Source organism: Dermacentor albipictus, chromosome 1 (assembly GCF_038994185.2).
Source record: "Dermacentor albipictus isolate Rhodes 1998 colony chromosome 1, USDA_Dalb.pri_finalv2, whole genome shotgun sequence".
Classification (NCBI taxonomy): Eukaryota; Metazoa; Arthropoda; class Arachnida; order Ixodida; family Ixodidae; genus Dermacentor; species Dermacentor albipictus.
In genome coordinates, this window is record NC_091821.1 from 55,415,675 (window position 1) to 55,427,975 (window position 12,301).

General features: G+C 45.5%; 1 protein-coding gene across 9 annotated transcripts in view; it reads right to left on the reverse strand.

Annotated features, from left to right (window-relative positions):
* Positions 1-12,301, reverse strand: part of LOC135899351 (uncharacterized) — a 96,419-nt gene that overhangs the window by 63,358 nt on the left and 20,760 nt on the right. The window contains exon 1 of one of the 9 annotated variants that reach the window (XR_010563599.1): positions 1,336-1,460. The exons of 6 other annotated variants lie outside the window; for them this stretch is intronic. The gene's annotated coding sequence lies outside the window, so the exon portion shown is untranslated. Of the gene's footprint in view, positions 1-1,318; positions 1,461-12,301 lie in introns of those variants that run through there. 2 more of the 9 variants (XR_010563598.1, XR_010563596.1) reach the window with 2 other exon arrangements.

Genomic DNA, 12,301 nt, shown 5'->3' on the forward strand with positions numbered 1-12,301 from the left:
GTGTTTGCGGGGCATGCATCAGCAGTGCGTGCGCTGCCGTTTTCGTATAGGGCAAAAGTAGCAGTATACTTAAGGCTTTGGGCAAGCACTCTAAATAATTTTGGGAAGCTATATACCGCAAGCAAAACACAAGACTTGAAGAAAGGGCCAGCACGAAGCGGATAGATTCATGGATATATTCATGCATATATTTACATTCACCCAATCTAAATATATGCAACCACAAAAGCTTTCGGAGCATGAAACCTGCGATAACCTCAGTCACTCGCAGATTCGCAACATAGCTGAAAAAAATTAGAGAAAAATAAATTAGTCGCTCAGGAAGCACCTTTACATGTTTCGAACTGAAGGCATTGGGTTTGACGATAGTTGGAAGATTTTTTTTTGTTTAGGGGGGGGGGGGTCTCTTTTATGAACAGTTTAGCAGCGGAAGTTATTTTCCGGGCTATTTGAAAAGTGTTAAGGGCCTTTCGATGCTTCGGCGTTATGCAGTTTACGTGCTGTTAATCACTAGGCAGCTGCTGGCGCAGATTCGCATTTTTCCAATTGTGCATGGTATGAAGCCCTTGTCGTGCGTATTAAGTGTTCCGGTTTTCATTACTGTTGCATTTAGTGCCATCGCCTTGAATAGACTCTATACTACATGCGCTGTGCAAAAGAAAAAAGAGCCAGATTATCCATTTGCTAATCTTTTTTTCGTAGATAGCGCACAGATTATTCAAATAATTTAGTGGACGTTGCGCTTGTTCTACCCTGATCAACACAGCTAAGAGATGGTAACATGTTTTAGCTGATAAGTAACCTTATCAATACAGCCCCTTCATGTGCATTATACCGAAAGTGTGGCAAATGTATTCATCTCGGAGTATGAGAAAAGAGACATTGCAGACTATTCTAAGCGGAAGTAAATTGCAGTTCTTAACATGATTGTTCAAAACTGCAGTCACTATTCTGAGCATGTTCGTTCGGCACGGGCATATTGCATTAACACCCGAAAAATGTGCACAGCCCAGCCGGGTATCTTTGTTTCAGCAATTATTATAAGAATCGATTGGGATTCTCGCATTTGTTTCTTATTTTGGTAAGTACACTATCTGTCATATTAACCTGTCTCGAAACGAAACGTACCATTGCTGGCACTAGCGACCATTACGGTTGTCTAACTGCTCATCATACTGTAATATAATGAAACATTATAATGGTACAGATACATATTGACATGTAGACCTTAGCCAGAGGTAAGCCAAGTTAACCAGAGACATAAGTGATGAGGGCAAAATATATTTAAAGCTACTAATGAACCGTAAAAATGACTCACTGAATAGTTTTCCTCACATTGTTGCATCTGCTTTACGTGCGTGTCTTTCTGGGTCCTTGTCTTCCGTTCTTTAAAACTGATGGTAGCGCTAAAAGAGACGAACACACGGTGAAAAGATGAGGCGACGACGAGGGAACGCTATTGACAACTGGTTTATTTTTGAAAAGGGTTCAGTTTTTAAGAGAATCACAAGACATGCGCACAACCGAACTGCGCCAGCCTTCTTTATCGCAATATCGCAAACAGTCATGGGAAGTGAAATGATAAAGCACCCAAGCAGCAAGAAGTGAACACATGACCAATTGACTAAAAGCCATATGATACGGCTTTTCAAATCTCTCCAGAAGTGTGCGCTCAGCCGAGTACAAATTTATTTAAACATCGCTGATGCGCAGACCCGCCTTATTTTGTATGTGGAATGCTTCCAGCAAAACTCTAGCTTTAGCGCTTGCACTTCTGCCCAGAACCTTTGCTTCTTTGAACCGTGGCACGCACTCGCAAACCATCACATGCGAAACTAAATTCGCAAGTTTGTCTTGTTTTGTTAAGTTTTGAGAGTGTTTGCTTAAGCGGTCATTGAGGCCCGATATAGCACTTGCCGCAGGTCAGGGGAATAAAGTATACCACTCCTAGGGCACACCTGAAGAAGACATCTTCATGCTGCTTTTTGCAACCGTGCTGACCTTCACCGCAGATGCGGGGGCACAGCTTCGCCAACTTGTTTGGCGCAGAAAAAACCAGCGACACGTTGTGCCTGCTGACCACTTCTTTTAGGTTGTGTGAAACCTTATGAATGTAAGGCATCACCTCAGGTTTGGTCTTCACGCGTTCAGGCGCAGCCTTCATTCGTCGGGGACCAAATTTCTTGAGGAGGGTTTAAGCGACTGCTACAAGGACCGAGCAAGGGAAGCCTGCGAACCCGATTGTCAAAGCTAAAAGCATTCCGTGCGGGCACGACTTCTGAAGAGCCAATTCCATGCAGAGCGATGCAATTGCTCTTTTCACGGTCTTTGGATGAGATAATTCATAGGGCAAAAGCTCTGTCTTTGCACGTGGGAAACACGCCCAACAGGTGTGTCCCTTAGTTATATATCCTCAGCCTGAGGCCTAAAAAACGTATCTCGCCATTTTGCGGAAGTTCATGGGTAAAAGCCAGGCCTTTAGTATGGTCATTAAGAGAGAGAGAGAGACACAGGAAAGGGGAAAGGCAGGGAGGTTAACCAGAGGGGAAGATCCGGTTTGCTACCCTACGCTGGGGAAAGAGGGAAGGGGAGGTAAAGTGATAACAAAGTAGAGATAAAGAAAGAAAGGAGCATGGACATACAAGCATAGTCGGTTACTGTCACCACGTACTGTCACCGCACAGCACAGTAGCACTTGCAGTACTATAAACATCTGTTCAGGCTACAGCCGCTTGTCCAATTCTGCTGCCCTTAAAAACTGCAACAGTGCCCTCGTCGCCCTCTGCTGCGTTGGCTTGTGATGGCGGTATTTTAAAATAAGTTCCTCTGTTAGAGGTCTTCGGTCAAAGCGCGCTATCGCGATTGCGAGTGATCGTCTCTGTAAATTATAGCGAGGACAGTCACAGAGAAGGTGTTGAAGAGTCTCCTCGTTACCACAGTCATCACACAAGGCGTTGTCGGCCCATCCGATTCGGAAAGCAAAAGACTTGGTGAATGCCACCCCTAGCCATATTCGACAAAGCAGGATAGCTTCGCGACGGCAGAGTCGAATTGGAATGCAAAGGCGTAGAGAAGAGTCTAGGTTGTGCAGCCGGTTATTTTGAAAACTTTCTTCGTTCCACAAGGAGAACGTGGTATCACGGCTGAGCATTCGAAGTTTTCTAGCGGCATCTGTCCTTGATAATGGTATCGGCTCCTCTTCGTCGCCTTGAAGAGTCGACCTAGCAGCCTTATCGGCGTGTTCGTTCCCTATGACGCCGCAGTGACTTGGAAGCCACTGAAATGTCACGTGGTGTCCTTTCTCAGTCAAGGTATGGATTAGTTCTCTAATCTCGAATACGAGTTGTTCGTGTGGTCCACGCAGCAGGGCTGATAGCAAAGACTGCAGTGCTGCCTTCGAGTCACTGAATATTGACCATCTTCGAGGTTGTTCTTGGCTGACGAGACGAAGTGCAGCGCGAAGAGCTGCAAGTTCTGCAAGTTCTGCAGCCATCGGTGTACCTGAAATATTTACTGTGATAGCATTCATTCGAACTATAGCTTCAGTTTTGTTTCCCAGGAGATGCATATCTGTCGTGCCATGACACAAAAAGTGCTCGCGTAGTATTTCGGGTGCTCATGTGGTATACCTAACTTGAAACCGTGTCAGCATGCCGAAGAGGCCTCGTTATCTGTAAGAAACTAAGAAGTGACCATGCCAATACAATTAATCCATCTGCCTTCTGTTGAAGTTATGGCCAATGATATTCGTCTGAGCATATCACTCTGCGCTGGCACATTTAATCGTCATACAAAAAATGCCCAGACAGTCCAACTGGGTCACCTTGTTTCAGCAATTGATGTGGAGATCATTTGGGATAATTACAATAATGTGTCCTATATATGAACTTGTCTTAAAAGCAACATACGGTTGCTGCAGCTCCAGCAGCAGTTGGGATTGTTTACCTGTTAATCAAGCCATCAAATGAAACAACGCATTATAGTACTGATTTGTATTCACAAGCAGCCATTAGTCATACTTAAACCGCATTGAGTGACTTAAGTGGTTTGAGTAAATATATTCAACTGCTTAATGAACTTACAAAGAATACACAATTGTTATTTTTGCCTCACATTGTTCCATCTACTTGTTTGCAGCATACACTTGCAGTATCTTTGGAACATAGGACATGAAGGTCAAGGCCGGCCTGGCGATCTTGCTTGCCATGGGGAAGTAGTCTGTAAATCTGTAAATAGTCTCTTCATTGCGTAAGACCTGCATTTTAAGAAAACTAATATATCGCGCAATAAGAAGAGTTAATTCAATATCAATGCACTTGTTTTCTTTTTTGCGCTGCATGATTCAGGACTAGTGGAATTGCTTCCATTTTCTTTCTGTTTATGCAACATATGACAGTGCAGCTGGTTCAGGAGAATTATTAAGCTATTGACATTAATGCATAAGTACAGATGAGAAGCAACATGTGAGCATACATAATATACATTCGAAATTTGTTTGCCGCCATATGTAAACCAAAAATGTTAACTAACTTGTAGATAGCAGATACCTAGCAGCATTAGTTCAAGCGGATGCATTGCATGCAACTGTAACATTTATTAAATGCGCTCGTGCAGATATGCTCATGCAGCCTTGCATAAAGATGCACGGTTTCATGCATTTGAAATTTTTCGACTGCTTCCATCCCCATGCATGATTTTCTATGTACAGTTCTCTGGGTATGTTCCCATATGCATGCTGGATGCAGTAGATATTTACAGACATTCCCAATGGACTGCTTATTCACACCACAGCAGCTAGTGCTTATATGTAATCAAAACATAGTCGGCAAAATGTGGCTTATATGGCCAGTATATAGCCTGTCGATCCCCGCTATTTTAGTCAGTCTGGGCAATGAAAATAAAAGATTTAAAAAGAACACGGTGCAAGATATACTATTATAAAAAGACCTACAGGTCAGATCTCTGACGGCTGAACAGCATAAGTCTTAAATTCGGATCTTACTGCACCGTCTTTTTTTACATTATTCTTCGCTGAACAGTGTCACTGAATATACGCTAGCTCGGACACCCTGCATCGACAATAATGGACAAATAGTGTAAGGCTAAAGTCATGCATTAGCTATTAGACTGACCTGCAGGAATTGTCTACACACAGTCTATGGACTTATGGCCTTACACTCTTTGTAGACTAGTATATAAAATGTCGTAAGTCTATAAACACTCTATAGACTGTCTATAGATTAATGCAAATTCATGTTTGTAGACAAATACTTCAGTTTACAAAAGAAGAACTGTATATTCCTATACACTTTTCTCTATAGACATTCTGCAGACATAGAGTGTCTATAGACTCAGACATCTTATAGACCAGTCTATAAAAAGTGTAAGGCCACAAGTCTATAGACTCTCTATAGACTAGTCTAAAATGCCTATAGACAGTCTATAGACATTCGTCTATAGACGTACTTATAGACTTCAGTCTACAATCGTAGGACTGTATAAGCCTATACACCTTTGTCTATAGACATTCTGCAGACATATTGTTGCGACTTTAAGGTGGTCCCGTAGCGCTCGTCACCCGTTTCGTGAGAGAGCGTTGCCAGCTCTCTAGTCGGTAGCGAAGACTGCGAGTCAGGCGTCGCTGAGTAACAAAAGGGACTTTATACACTACATACAGGTCACGATACAGGACAAGATCGGACCAGCACGGGGGACGAGAGCTAACAGCAAACGCGACTGTTCCCGCACGGCGACGTCCGGCGAGACTCCAACGCGTAACACATCTCACTCCACTCGAGAGCAGCACTCGGCTCACGGTGGTTCGGTGGATCCGGTTCTCGAGGCGGCGGCGTTGGGGCTTATAAAGCCCCGAGAAACGATTGTCACTCAAACGGCCCAATACAAAGCCAGCACTCGACGGTCGTCCGAGAGGTCCAACCAGCGACCGCCCTGGCCACCCGCTTCAAGTTTGCCGCGCCCGGTGACCTCCAGGGGAAAGGAAATACGGCGCCGGGCTGTCTAGCACTTTGTTGCACGTTTGGACATGTCGCTCGCCGATGCTCCTCTACAGGACGCCGCTGCCTGGCGGCGCAGCATCTTGAATTGTCAAGGGAGCGTTAGGGCGCTGTGCCTTTCGGCTCAGCCCCGGGTTTGTCCAAAGGGCGTTCGCAGGATAAATTCTGGATCTTGTAGATTCAGAATCCTGGCTGGTTGTGCGGGCACAACAATATGTCTGCAAACGTGAATTTTCATTAATCTATAGACCGTCTATAGACAGTATATAGACCCAGACTTTTTATAGACTAGTCTATAAAAATGTAGGGCCGTAAGTATATAGGCTGCCTATAGACTAGTCTAAAGAAATGTCTACAGACTGTCTATAGACTTTCCATAAAATGTTTTGTAAGTGTAAACACGGATTTAGGCGTTCTGTCGTGAATAAAATAAAAAAGAAAATATGTCTCAGTGTTCAAGGTGCGTTTACGTCACTGATATAAAGGTTTTCTTCGTATCGACGGCATGTCAATGTATTTCTCTTTGTTATGCTCGGCGTCGCAGCCAATTAACTGAGCTAGAAACGCGCGTAAACCCGCGAGTTCAGCGTGCAGTTGTTTCAAAGACACTCTGATAGTGCCTTCTCTAGCCAAAGCCATGAATATTTACGCGTATCAATAGCCGATGCCCAGCATAGGACTAGACCTTAGCTTAGCTCCACAATTAATCTTGGTTAAGAAAGCGAACGAGAGTATACTCATTTCAAATTTGTGCCCATGACAGGTCCTTTCCGAATCTAGAATTGTATTCAGTAGCCTGTAGCAGTTGATTTGCGCCACCCAAGCGCACACCATGACACAGAGCAAATAAGTTTATTTCTTGGCAAGCAGAGCGTCGTTATTGGAGTGCGGCGACTTCAGTGCGCTTGCTATAGATATGCAGCGTTTGTAGGTGGCAGCCATCTTCGCGGAAGAAGCGGCCTCGACTGCGCTCAGCCTGTTCAGCGCGTGCTTGCCACATATGGCCGTGGCGTTGTCGCTAGCTGCCCCGTAATCAAACCCGCAGTCCCAGGGGACCGTGAACCGCGCCGACAGATGGGTGACTGGGAGCGAGATTAAGCGCGCTTGCTCTAAACGCTGCTGCGATAGTTAAAAGAGAGAATCTGGGCCCATATTCACAAAACGCTCTTATGCTAGACTTGTCCGTAAGAGCAAATTACAGCCAATCCTCAAGTTGGAAATATTGTGACGATGCGTCGCGCTTATTTACAGAATGACAGATGGATAGATCAAGGTAGGTTATCTACCAGTTTGAATATTACGAGCGAACGCGGCCAACCAGTATATGGCAAGGAGCCCTTACGAAAGAAAACCTTTGTGAATACTGGGTCACTATAACGTAAATCTATTCCAAACTTTTCTATTCCATTTCCGCAATCAGCCATGCCCGATTGGTCAAAAATTTTTTCGGGGCACTCCCAGTTCGGGCGTCTATCAAGGGACGTCACGAAAACCGCGAGAACAACCCAACTGATATGACGTGTACACGTCGATTATGCATGATTAAGCCGAACAAAAGAAAAATTATTATTTGCAATTCTACACCTTTTCTGCCATTAGCCCTCTGCTATTGGTGAAAACCTTTCGGGCTGCACCCATTTAGCCTGTTTGTCACGCGACCTCACGAAACTGCGAAAACTCGCCGCATCAATGCGACGTGTATGCGTTAAAGATGCATTAATATGCCGAAGAAAACTGAAAAGTTTCGGGATATCCAGAGAATGCCCCTTCCCGAAACAAATAGATGTCTGCCTACCGATCATTCGGACACTGGCTACGCGGAGCTGCCAGAGACCACGAATTTATTTGCGTATAAGAAACATTTTCTCTTGGAAGTATAACGTTGTGAAGCACTTTCGGCACGTTTACTACATTACCCTGCCAGCTCTTCTTCGCCAAGAATCTGTTTTAGTGACATTTTTAACTTTTCGTTGCACGCCGCCGCGATTTTCGATCAGCCACCGCAAGCTAAGCGAGGGGAAGCCGGCCAATAGCAGGCGCCGGCAACACCCTCCTCTTCCGGTTCACTCCTCTAGCTCGGCCCTACCGAAACTCGCCACTGCTGTGTGCTCTTCGCCTCTCGTGAGCCAATTATGTAAGAAAAACCTGTGAGGGAAGGTAATGCTACTCGTTTCGAAAGCAAACGAAAGTGACCTCCGATAAACGAGGATAACGTTTGAGCGGTTGTTTCAAACGACGCTACAGGGCACCGCCAGATGCTTGCTTCGGCGGTTACCTGAATTTGACATCAGAATTATGGAATAAAAACATACTGGAATAGTGTTACGTTATAGGGCCCTTGGCCCTATTATAGAGGTTCTAAGAACAAGTCTATGATTTCTTCCTAAGGAATGATTATATTGTTTCTCCATATAATTTTTTTTCTAAATAATTATGATTACTAAAATTTCAGGTTTGATTACACGTACGCGTTACGATGGCAGTATGTGATCGCGGCTGGGACCGGGGGATAAGCAGCCGCTGAAATCGCGACGCAGCAGTTTGTCTCTTCTGAAGGAATAAATGGATTCGGCAATCCGGGCTTGTATTCGCGAAGCAGTTTCTGCGCAAGGTTGTCAGAGAAAGAACCGGCCAATAATGATATACCAGCATATTGTCTCGCACCGTATCGACACAATCGCTTTCATACCACCGATATACGCAGAGCGAGAAACCGGCCTCAGGCTATAGCGTCGTGGTCTACCTATATACATTTCTTCGTCTTTTTGAAGCTCACCTGGATGCCAAGCGGCGTTATCTCCCCCTCCAGATAGCATCTCCTCAATGCTCGAGAAAATGTACTAAGGTATATGCACAGGCATACGGAAAGCAGAAAATAAAATAATAAGAAATAAAAAAAGACAGGCATACACGAGCACATAGAAAAACCAGTACACGAGAAATACATAGGGCGGCCGCAAAAGAAAGAAATAATGAAAAAAAAACACGGCTGAGCAGGGCGTTACGTAACAGCGTGAAGTATGGCTTCAGGCGCAGCACACAGACGGTCCAAGAACGTAGTTGTCGATGCCTAGGCGGCACGTCTCCACTTTGAAGGACTTCGTAGCTCACGTCGCTAGGACATCTTAAGGTTCTAAAAAGTCCAAAGGACTCGCTCAGGAGCTTCTTCCTGAGTTTCTGCCGGTGACCCGGAGTCCATACTGAAGCTTGTTCACCAGGGACCGAATTCTCAACAAGGTTTTTCGTTTGCAAGTGCTTTGTGCCCTTGGCCGGACGTCCTTGCTAATATGTCCGGCATTAGGATGGGCTTACATGAACTCTTACGAACAATTCTAACGTAAGAGCTTTTTGTGAATACGGATCCTGAATGGTACCGAACTTGTCGATGGTGAAGGTTGCTATACCGTTGCGCATTTGCACACTGCTGCTCCGTGATGTGCACGCGGGTTAGTTGACGCGCCTCCTCGGCATGCTGAACAAACTCCTCGGCGTCAGGCGTTACATGCGTGGCCGGCGTTTTCACACGGCATCAAGGCATCTTTTGCGCATTTAGACCATAAATAATAAGAAACGGCGTGCAGTTGCTGGTTTCCTGCATGTGTGGCAGTATTTCGCAAACGTTTCGTGGGGCAGTATTTCGTCCTATGTTTTGTGGTGCACGTCGACTACATCCACGGAGATCACGTCAACCAGCGTTTCGTTCAGACATTCTGGCAGCACAATAGTCTTAGGGTAGTATGCAGTATCAGTTCGGTGTTTTGTGTGACTTAGCGCGAAAATGTCCACTGTGAGCTCAGCGTTAAAGTAGTCCTTCGGTCAGTGATGACGAATGACGGGGTTCCGTGCCGAAGCACAATGTGCTGCATAAGAACTTTGCAACCTCGGGAACTGTGCCACATGGCGGCGTCTTCGTCGCTGCATATCCTAGTCAAATAATAAGTGGTGACACTCATCCACTCATTACCTAAGGAAGAAAATGAAAACCGTCCAAGAAGGTCCCTTCTCACTTGGTCAAAGGGCGTAGATGTGATCAATCGGCTGGAATAGGACTGCTGACTTTGAAGTTGCAGTGATTTTCGGTGCTGACATTCATGGCAGCCAAGCTTTCACGTAACGTTTCGAGCAGGCAGCAGATATGGCCCAGTAGTATAGTTCGCGCACTCTGGCTATATAGTATCCTTGAGGCGCCCCAGTGCCCGGATGTAGGATCGTCGTGACAGGCTTAAAAAAAACGTCATCTCGAAGATATTCAGACATGATTAGAAGATAGGATGTGTTGCTGGTTCGTGTGTTTCTTTGGTATAAGATGCCCTCTCGTAGGCAAGAGGATGGCAAGCCTCAAGAGATAGAACGAAGAATGTGCGCGGTTCCTACCCTCTAGGTGATCAATGATGAGCCCTATTTCTGAATTTGTTTGTCGTTCGGCATCTTCAGCGCGCCTGGATTGTTAGGTTCGACAGGCGTGCTGCAGGGTATTAGCATCTTTATGTTTTCGGCCTGACTTGCACAAGATCATGACGTCGAAGTCCTGAAGGCGCAGGCCTCGTCGTACAAGTTGCCCAGGAGGATCTCGGAGACTGGCCAACCAGCAGGCGAAGAATGATGGTCGGTCACCACCTGGAGTGGTCTGCCGTAGAGACACGGCTGAAATTTCGTAGTCAACCAAAAAAACCGCGAGGCATTTTCTTTCCGAAGTGGAATAGAAGAGCGAATGTGGACAACCAATTACAAACAACACGTACGAAAGAAGACCGTTGTAAATTCAGCCGCCAATCGGTGAAAAATTATTCAATGTCTTTGGCGTTTTATATAACAAACATTTGCCATCTTCCATGATACCGGTTACTAAGGGATCTAAGAGTGCTAATTTCGACAAATGTTAAGGCTGCATATTGGAGTATATCTCAGCTGGTGAACATCTACAGACGTTGACAAGTATTGACAAAACTGTTCTTACGTATAAGAGAGCTTTTCGCTGACGTTCCGGAAACCTACCGCTCAAGGCACGAGAAGACCGCCGCGACAACGGCCATTCGCATATGGCAGTTACGTAATAAACGTTTTGTGTATACAGGTCATTTATTTGTTGTTGTTCGCGTGAAGAGGGCTTTGCGCCTACAGCTCCAAAAAACTTCCCTGTCGCAAGCCCCTGGCTCTCGACTATGACCTGAAAGAGATTAGTTTTCTTTTTATAATGCGTTAGCATTAAAAAATTATGGGGTTTTACGTGCCAAAACCACTTTCTGATTATGAGGCACGCCGTAGTGGATGACTCCGGAAATTTCGACCACCTGGGGTTCTTTAACGTGCACCTAAATCTAAGTACACGGGTGTTTTCGCATTTCGTCCCCATCGAAATGCGGCCGCCGTGGCCGGGATTCGATCCCGCGACCTCGTGCTCAGCAGCCTAACACCATAGCCACTGAGCAACCACGGCGGGTACGTTAGCATTAGGAGTGCCGAAGTAGAAAAAAAAGTATCTTTGTGAAGTGTGAGAAGCCGGTGCCGTGGTATCGGTAGAGAGATGATGGGAGAGCTTAGAAGAGGGAGTATGTGTGTATGTGTATATGTCTTTATATTCCGTACCACCGTCAGTTGCACTTTGCTCCTCGAGTGAGCTCCTGAACAATACTTTGCAATGTGGTGAACGCGGTTTAAATAATGGATCCGGGACCTCAAGGAAGTGCGACGTAAGGCCGGAACATTTCCCTTGAATTTATCGTTAGATCGCCCCAGAATTTTTTTTTGTTCCGCTGAGCTATATATAATGCGTTTGTTGACTTGTTCCGATATAAAGAGGCACGTATCACACTTGTTGCTCCGTGTGCGCATCACTTATGATATATTTTACGGCAAAAACTGTTTTCCAAAGCCCAATTAGTCGCAGCGCGCCGGTGGGGGCAAGCGAGAACTCCTGCATTCATCGCCCTATCGCGGCAGCCTGTCACTTTATTCCCCAAGCGCTAGACTTGGCCGATAATTTAGCCAGAGACGTCAGAACTAAGTCGGGGCCCTTGTTTATTCACATCGAAAGGATCCGCAGCCTCTTCTCTTCGTTGTGGTACCGTTTCGCGCATAAGCAAGCACGTGCAGAAATGTCAAGGTAGTGCTCGTGTGTGTGTGCCCTTTGTACCGAAACAATAACCTTTAGCAAACTCGACCAACTCGCCCAAGAAGTCCTTTCGAAAGAAGTTATCAGTGTGATGGCGCGCCTCGACTGGTTTTGAATTATTGTTTGCAGGGTTTGTATACGTAACCCATTTGGGAGTGACCAATCAGAGTCGCAT